Genomic DNA, 10,180 nt, shown 5'->3' on the forward strand with positions numbered 1-10,180 from the left:
ACCTCCCCATCTATGGCAAAACCAAGTTGTCCAAGACGTTCAATCAAATTGATCATCTTAAGTACATGGTCATTCACGGATGATCCCTCAGACATCCTACAACCGAACAGCTCCTTCGATATCTCATATCGAGCTGTCCTCCCTGCCACATCATACAACTCTTGTAGATGCATAAGGATAGTGTGAGCATCCATATGCTCATGCTGCTTCTGTAGCTCAATGTTCATGGAAGTTAGCATGATGCATTGAGCAACATTTGCATCATCTATCCACTTACGATACACAACATGTTCATCATTATGTGCATCGTTAGCAGGTTCAGTAGGCTTAGGTGAGTCAAGCACATATTCCAGCTTCTCCACCCTGAGAACAATTCTCAAGTTCCGAAGCCAGTCAGCAAAATTAGGACCAGTCAACTTGTGAGCATCTAGTATACTCCAGAGTGATAGTGCAGAAGACATAACGAATATAGTAAATATATAAATGATAAACACATAACAACACTTAGCAAATATTCAATTTCATTTCAAAACACTATATGAATCGGGTCTTTATTCATAAGTGGCTCCCACTAGTTTATCTAATTTATACAACCCCTAAGTGAAAATTAAGGATTCATAATGCTAGTGGGAATAGGGATCCTACATTCCATTACACAACCCCGGCTGTAGCACGAAACGTAATGTGATGTTCAATAAGCAGACAACTCTTGTCAATTACATCTTATGTTATTCCCTAATATAATTTTAGCCTCTTGAATAATTGAGTCACGGCTGTAGCACGACAAACTCAATATTCTAAGTCAAGTCTAACCCAACATTTCGTACATTTGAATCAGTCTCCAACGACCCACGACTGTAACACGTAACGACCTTTAGATTCTAATTCAATGTACCCATCTCTATGTAATAGACAAGTATTTCTTATTTCGAAATCAAATCCCTCGGCTGCAGCACGAAACGACAATGATTTAAAAATAAGAACCACTTTCTATCATGTTGGAAGGCTATGACCGACACAAGCCTGTTGTGTCATTGGCCAATTACTACTTGATATTATTTAATTTTAGAGGGATTATATTACGTTACAATCATAATCATATTATAAAGAGATTCTTCCTTTTAAATAAATATTTCAAATCAATAATCGATAATCAGATGATTCCCAGATCGGGTGGAGCATTGTCAAGAGGCGTCACTTAATAACCCTTTCTTACAGATAGAAATCTGTTGTTGACAGAATCATCCTTTCTCTCAAAATTGAAAATTCATATTTGATTATGTGTTTCATAAACACAAGAATCTCATGATTGTATTCATAATAGTATTTTCAAGGCAAGAAACGATTCCTATTCTAGATTTTCTAGAGCACGCCTTATATTGATTTAAGTTCACCTAAATCTATCATCGCATGGTAAACACGGGCATATATCTCATATATAAAAATAAATAAACAAGTAATCATGCAAGTAATATCATGTCACACATTGATATAATGATGTATGGATTTATTATAGCATTTAAAAGAAATTAAAATAATTAAAACATGCTTTAAAACACTTTCGGGAATATAAACAGTTCAAAACTTTTATATATAAAAATATTTGACCACTCCATTAGATCCGTCTCGGAAAAACGAATCCAACGATATATTGCACGCCCAAAACGGATTTACGAAACTCCCAAAAAATCAAATTTAATGTGGACAGACGGGCTGTAACGCATGTACGTAATGCGTTACAACACTGTTGAGCCATTTACGCGTGTAACGCATTCCGTAAATGCGCAACAGTGTGTAACGCATTCACGGAATTCGCAACACACCCCTTCCTCGCGTGCAGCGCACGCGCCGGGCACAGCCGACCGTTACAGCAACAGTTTTTTTTTCTTTTCTGTCAGTCACCTGCCCGTTTGTCTACCAGCCTTTTACAAAAAAAACAAATGTAACCCCCTTTCCTTTTACTCCCTTCCTTAATAACTCCTTATTAATTTATTATTTCAATTTTATTATTAATAAATCAATTAACGTTTAATTAATAAATTAATAAAAATCAAAATAATATGATTTCTTAAATCAGGGAATAGCAGAAAATTACCATATCAGCCATGGGTCCTAGTGCAAATTTTAATCATATTTATTCACATGCATAATTATTCCATGAATTTTAATTAAAACAATTTTTAAAAATTCATAACAAATAATCTACACATCACAAAAATATGAAAAAAATACCTAGACAATCTACAATACTTGTAGAACCCAGATCAGTAGTCAAAATCTCATGCAAAAATTATTTCGAATTAATTCATAATTAAATCCAAATAAACTTGCAAAAATCATAATAAATCCATACATGCATAAAAAAATCTGAAATTTTTTATATGAATCTCTATATGCAGAACCTAGCTCTAATGCCATTGAAGGAATTTACGGATGAGCGCAAGCATGAAATAACATTTATTCCGTAAAAACCATATACCGCACATATAGAAAAACGTATAAAAGGAAAAACCGAGGAATCGAAACCATACCTTGTGAATCGAAGCTTTATAAAAATGGAGTGCTAGCAGTTGCTCCTCAGTGTGTGAAGCACTCTACCGGTATCCACCAAAAACGATCCTCTTCAATGAACCTTTTATAAAACCGAGCTTTTATAAAATGGAGTTTTTTTTAGAGAGAGAGAGAGGAAGAAGATGGAGGCTAGGGTTTTCACAAAACCAAAATTATGTAAATAGAATGAGCCATCTCATTCTATTTATAGGGCTCTCCTAGGGTTTTATAATATATCTTTATATATATTAACCCCCACATTTTATCTTTATAAAATGCTTTAATAATAATTAAAACTATTTTAATCATTATTTCTTTTTCTTAACTATTTAGAAAATAATTCTCTCTCTCATTATTTCATCAAAGAAAATATTCTTTTATGGTGTGACCCTGTAGGTTCAATATTATGCCGGTAGTAGAAATAAATAATAATAAACTTTTATTAATTATTTACATGAATACTAAAATTCACTAAATATAATTAACTGATTAATTATATTTATTCTACATCGTGAGTGATGCTTCTCAACATATCGCGACTATCCGGATAATATGAATTCACTGCTTAGAATATCAAGAACATGTCAGTGACTAGTTACCATACAATGAATTCCTTCTACCCTTATAATATCCCGAATAAATACAAGACATGGATCTCATGTCAGGCCTATCAAATTTAATCATATGATTTCTTATTCATAATGCAAAGTTCATATTAATGCAAATTAGAAACTCATTTCTAATTTCATACACTCTGGCCAGAGATTCCAGAACTCGCATACTAAGAATAACATAGGATATTCTCTTCCTATACTGGAAGGGGTAGATCCTCTATTGACGTTAACTATCTCTATACACAAATCCCTATGCCCAGAATAGACCTAATGGATGTCCTTGAGACTAAGGACTAAACCAAAGTACGGTTCATTATATATAAGATACCTTTAACGATCTCAAGTCTAAGGACACTTGTACAACTATCACTCAGTGAATAACTATTGACACGTGAGTAATCTCCATTAGTTGTTCAACTTATCGAGTCATGTTCAGTGAAATTATTCCCTAATAAGCACCTACATACTAGCTATAGTGTCACCACACAAATGCCTATGAGAACAAACATCCTCCTGAAGGGAGGAAGCATAGTATGTACCAATCTTTGCGGATCTACTAACATCCGATTAGTTATCCTATGATCAGGAACTGTTTAAGTCCAGAGTTGTCGTCTTCTAGATCTCACTATTATAATCTCATTATAATTCTAGAAGCTTTACTCTAAACTATGGAACATCTTATTTAATACACTTTAAATAGATAAAGCCCATAAAAATATAACAAGTCTTTTATTAATTCAAATGAAATCAAATAGGAATACAAGAAAGTTCTTCCTAACTCATCATACATGATTGGATTTAGGACAAACACTTTCATGGGTTAGCCAGAGCGAAGTACTCCCATCTATCGTGGGACGGCGTGTTAAAGTATATGATACTTTTTAGACCTTTGGGTTTTAACTTAACTAAGTTACCACAATAGGATTGTGAACTTAGAGGCATAGAGTTTGGTGAGATTTATTGGATAAATAAGAATAAATGTTGTTCCACTAAACTATCCAAGAGTTATATAGTTGATATAACTGACAAATGTTGTCTACCTTATTGAATCATGTTTTAGGAGTAAAGCCAAAGCTAAACTAAAACGTTGTGAAAATTTACATCTTGGCTCACTCGAAAGTATATAGAAGATACTCTTTCCGAATTAAAAGTTAGGGCTATTAATTTGATAAAATAGTGGGAGATATATATTTTGAATATATATGAATAATCACTTGAACATAACTTAATAATCATCTGTAAAATAATTTATATTATGCATTTTAAACATTGTAGATATCAAATGGCAATCAATTCAAACAACTTCTCTGTGCGATCAGTCCTTGAGAAGGACAAGCTGACAGGAAGAAACTTCCTTGACTGGAAGAGGAACTTGAGGATTGTCCTCAAACAAGAGCGCAAGCTCTATGTCATAGATATCCCTCGCCCTACATCTCTCACTGAAGGAGCATCCCGTGCTCAACATAATATTTATCATAAATATATCGATGATGACACGGATGTTCAATGTCTCATGTTAGCGACCATGAGTGCTGAACTTCAGAAACAACATCAGAATATGGATTCTTATGATATGATTGAGCACCTTAAACGTATGTTTGAAGGACAGGATCGTTAGGAGAGGTTTGATACTTTCAAATCATTGCATGCACGTAAGCAGGGAGAACGTGATCCGGTTTGACCGCATGTTCTAAGGATGATTGGGTATATTGAGTACCTTGCCAAGTTGGGTGCCCCGATTGCTGTGGAGCACCAGATTGACCTAATTTTGCAATCTTTAAACAGCAGTTATTCTCAATTTGTGATGAATTACAATATGAATGAGATAGATAAGAACCCCACCGAACTATTGGCTATGTTGAAAACTGCTAAGACCAATGTTCAGAAGACATCCCCTGCTCTCATGTTGATGGTGAATAAGGGGAAGGCAAAAGGAAAGGGTAAATGGAAAGGTAAGAGGAAGATGAGATCTAAATCGAATGCCAATCCGAAACCTGATCAGACCAAGGCTTTGAAGCCTAAAGGGGTGTTCCAAAGGTTGGTGATTGTCACTATTGCAAGAAACCAGGTCATTGGAAGAGGAACTGTCATGCTTATTTGGAGGATCTGAAGAAGAAGAAGGCTGTTGTTACTGCTTCTGATTCAGGTATTTATGTTATTGAAGTCAATTTGTCTACTTCTACATCTTGGGTATTAGATATTGGATGTGGTTCTCACATTTGTATAAATATGCAGAAACTGCAGGGAAGTAGGACATTGGCGAAGGGAGAAGTCGACCTACGAGTTGGCAATGGAGCAAAGATTGATGCTTTAGCTGTAGGGACTTATCATTTATCGTTGCCCACTGGGCTTGTTTTAGAACTAGATAACTATTTTTACGTGCCTGCGATTTGCAGAAGCATTATTTCGGTTTCTTGTTTGAACAAGAAAGGTTTTTCATTTTTGATTCAGAACAATTGTTGTTCCTTTTCATTCAATAATGTTACCTACGGGATTGCACGTTTGTTTAATGGTTTATATGTTCTTGATATAGATACTCCTGTATATAACATAAATAATGATAATAAACGTATTAAGATGAAAGACTCAAATCAAACATACCTTGGCATTGTCGTTTAGGTCACATAAATGAGAAACGCATTTTCAAATTACATAAAGATGGTTACTTGGATAAGTTTGATTTTGAATCATACGAAGAATGCAATCCGGACATGGTGAAAGGGCCACCGAATGATTAGGACTTATACATAGTGATGTATGTGGTCCAATGCGTACGATGGCAAAAGGTGGCTTTTACTACTTCATTACTTTTACTGATGATTTCAGTAGATATGGATATGTGTATCTTTTGAAGAACAAATCCGATTCTTTTGAAAAGTTCAAAGAATACAAGGCTAAAGTGGAAAAGCAAATAGGGGAAAGTATAAAAGTTCTATGATCAAATCGTGGAGGAGAATACTTAAGCCTCGAGCAAAAGGTTTCTTGAAGGAGTGTGGTATCGTATCACAACTTACTCCTCCTGGAATGCCTCAATGGAATGGAGTTTCTGAGAGGAGAAATCGTACCTTGTTGGACATGGTGCGATCGATGATGAGTCTAGCAGATCTTCCAATAAGTTTCTGAGGTTATGCTCTAGAAACGGCTGCATATACACTAAACCGAGTTCCAACTAAATCGGTTCAAAAGACTCCATATGAGATATGGACTGAGAAACGTCAGGGAATGTCTTTTATGAAAATATGGGGATGCGAAGCGTTTGTGAAATGCTTGGTGTCTGACAAGCTGGGACCAAAATCGGATAAATGTTATTTTGTGGGATATCCTGAAGAAACTAAAGGGTATAGTTTCTATAATCCTACCGAGAAAAAAAGTGTTTGTTGCTCGAACCGCTGTATTTCTTGAAAGAGAGTTACGTTCAAAAAAAATTAGTGGGAGGACTATAGATCTCGATGAAGATCGAGTTGTACAAAATAATATTGAACCAGAGTTGGAAAATGGGCAGGAAGTACATCAAGATGTTCCTGCTCCAAAAACACAGGTTGTTCGTAGATCTAGTGGGGCACGTCATGAGCCAGAGAGATATTATGGATTTATCTTGACTCAAGATGATGATGTAATGCTCATAGATAATGACGAGCCTCTTACCTACCAAGATGCTATGAATAGTCCAGACTTCGAGAGATGGCTAGAGACCATGAAATCCGAAATGGAATCCATGTATCAAAATAAAGTATGGACTTTAGTTGATCCACCTGAAGGGGTAAAACCTATAGGGTGCAAGTGGGTTTTCAAGAAGAAAATTGACATAGATGGTAAAGTACAGACCTATAAAGCGCGACTGGTAACAAAAGGTTTCAAACAAGTTCATGGTATAGACTATGATGAGACCTTTTCACTAGTTGCTATGGTCAAGTACATCGGGATTTTGCAAGCAATAGCTGCTTACTACGACTATGAGATTTGGCAAATGGATGTCAAAACCGCTTTCTTAAATGGGAGCCTTGAAGAGGATGTATACATGATACAACCTGATGGTTTTATCGATCCCAAGTTTGCTAAGATGGTCTGTAAGTTGCTTCAATCTATTTATGGATTGAGGCAAGCCTCAAGGAGATGAAATCATCATTTTGATGAAACGATTAAAGAATTTGGCTTTATTCAAATGAAAATGAACCATGTGTTTACAAGAAGGTTAGTGGGAGCCATATGGCATTCCTAGTACTATATGTAGATGACATATTACTAATAGGGAGTGACATACCTTCTCTACATGCTGTTAAGACTTGGTTGGGAAATAGTTTTTTGATGAAGGACTTAGGTGATGCTACCTATATATTAGGGATCAAGATCTATAGAGATAAATCAAGGAAATTAATCGGCCTAAGTCAGAGTACATACATTGACAAAGTATTGCATCGTTTCGGGATGCAAGAGGCAAAAAGAGGATATGTCCCAATGTCTCATGGGATATTGATCTCAAAAGACAACTGCCCAAAATCATTAGATGATAAGGTCCGTATGAGCAAAGTTCCATATACTTCGGAAATTGGATCTATAATGTATGTGATGATATGTACTCGACCTGATGTTTCGTATGCCTTGAGCATGACGAGCAGATACCAGTCTAATCCTGGCGAGGGTCACTGGACAGCAGTCAAGAATATTCTTAAGTACTTGAAAAGGACTAAAGATTCATTCTTGGTGTATGGAGAAGATGATAAGCTGTTGTAAAGGGTTAAATTGACGCCAACTTTCAGACAGACAGAGACGATTCAGTATCTCAGTCAGGTTTTGTGTTTTTCCTTAATGGAGGTGTTGTAAGCTGGAAGAGTTCAAAGCAAGAGACAGTAGTTGATGGCGTTTCCTAGCCGCCTCCCTCCTCTCCTCTCATCTCCTAGGGTTTGTTTATTTTCAAGTAAATCAAGGGGCTTCCACTGGTTTTCTCCGGTGGAAAGCCCCAACCCTTCATTCTCTTTTGTCCTTATTAATTTCCCTTCAATAAAACCCAATTTTTTGGGTGTTTGTGTGTCTTTCCTTTTGGAGTGTGTGTTTTGTCTCTCCTTTTGGAGTGCTTTATTATGTTTTTGTTTAATTATGGTTGGGTTTATTTCATGTTGAATCGGTTGAGAACGAGTTTATTGATATTCTTGGTGATCTGCAAAGCCTATGTTGAATCTGGAGCGATGTTGATTATTGCAAGAGCTCACCTTTCACAACCAAAGATTGTTCATCTTTCACGTGTTTACACTTTCGGCATATCTATAGCTGGTATACGGCATGTAGATAGCTGGGGTGTTTTCGGCATGTCTATAGCCGGTGTCCGGCAAGTAGATAGCTGTGGTGTCGTTTCTCCAATCTCAGCGATTGGTGTTTTTGAACATTGGGCTAACAATGGTTTTTATGTGATATGGTCAATTGCGATGTTGCTATTTTCAGAGATGTTGGTACAATTTGGATTGTTCGGGATTTCTTTGATTTCGTTTTTAATTTCAAGAATTTTTAAATTCTATGTGTTAAACGATTAGGAAACAAATCATCTAATTATTTTTAGTATGATATTTGTTTTACTACCTGGTTGTATCGACAGTTGGGGGTTTATCCCGACTGTATTATATTGAAGTTAATGAAAGTTTTTTGTATTTGTCAAAAGAGACAGTAGCTGATTCTACAATGGAAGCTGAGTATATTGCTGCCAGTGAAGCAGCCAAAGAGGCTGCTTGGATACGAAAATTCATAACGGGACTTGGTGTGGTTCCATCGATCACAGATGCAGTTGATCTTTACTGTGATAATAATGGAGTCATCGCGCATGCTAAAGAACCAAGGTCCCATTCCCGGGCAAAGCATATACTTAGGAGATATCACCTCCTTCGAGAGATTAATGAAAGAGGAGATATACATATATGTAAAGTGCATACTGATGATAATGTTGCAGACCCACTGACTAAGGCTTTGTCGCAGCAAAAGCACGAAGGTCATACTAGTTCCATGGGTATTAGATATATGGGTGATTGGCTCTAGTGCAAGTGTGAGATTGTTAGTGTTTGTGCCCTAGAGACAACACTATTATGTTTATATTATGAAATATTTGGATTATTATTTCTGATCATATGGATTATTCTTTAGTAATTTATTATATCTTTATTTTCTGCGATAAGATGTTAGATTAATAAATGTCCTTGAAATATGATATGTAATTTTATATCTCTAAGTACGTGACTTAGAAATGAGATTATGAGAATAGTATCGATATTCCTAAAGATCCCTAGTCGAGTATTATTATTAAGGGATAATAATAATACATTAAGACTAGTGTGAATATTGACTGATGATCACATCTCATTGATCATAGGTATAGTGATACTAAAGTCAAAACACAGGCACATGTATTATATACATGGTGCTGGAAGACCCAATGTAAGATTCTACATGTCTGTTGTGTCATAAGTAATTCTCACAGTGTTAATGATGTATTGGTCCTTAGACTTAAAATCATTATATTTCTATATGAGAATTAATATACTTTGGTTGCATTAAAAGTTACCTTTGACCGGGTGATGATAAAAGTGTATATTGGGTATATGATGAATCATATGAGAAATATGAATGATCTAGTAAGGATTTAACCCTCCTATTTTAGGAGTGATATTATTGGCCTCTTGTTTGAGTTAGACTATGAAAATGCATGGCCATGCTCAAATGTTGATTTGATGTTATAGTCTACTCATCGATCAAGGAAACCTGGATTAAATTTTGAAGAGGATACCACATAACATGCCTCGAGTTTAATCTATAATATATGGTTAAAAGGATTATAGTACATTGTACATTATACACAAAAGGTTTAATCGATCACCGATTTAATTATTATTACTTGGGTAACAATGATGTATTACTAGATACCGCTCATTGTTTATGATTTTAAATTAGATTTAAAATTGTTTCCAACGTAATAATAACCTAAAGGATCGCACAAAGAATGACTGGAGTATTATTTAATTTAAATTCGGATTTAA

This window comes from Apium graveolens, chromosome 2, assembly GCF_009905375.1.
Source record: "Apium graveolens cultivar Ventura chromosome 2, ASM990537v1, whole genome shotgun sequence".
NCBI classification, from domain to species: Eukaryota; Viridiplantae; Streptophyta; class Magnoliopsida; order Apiales; family Apiaceae; genus Apium; species Apium graveolens.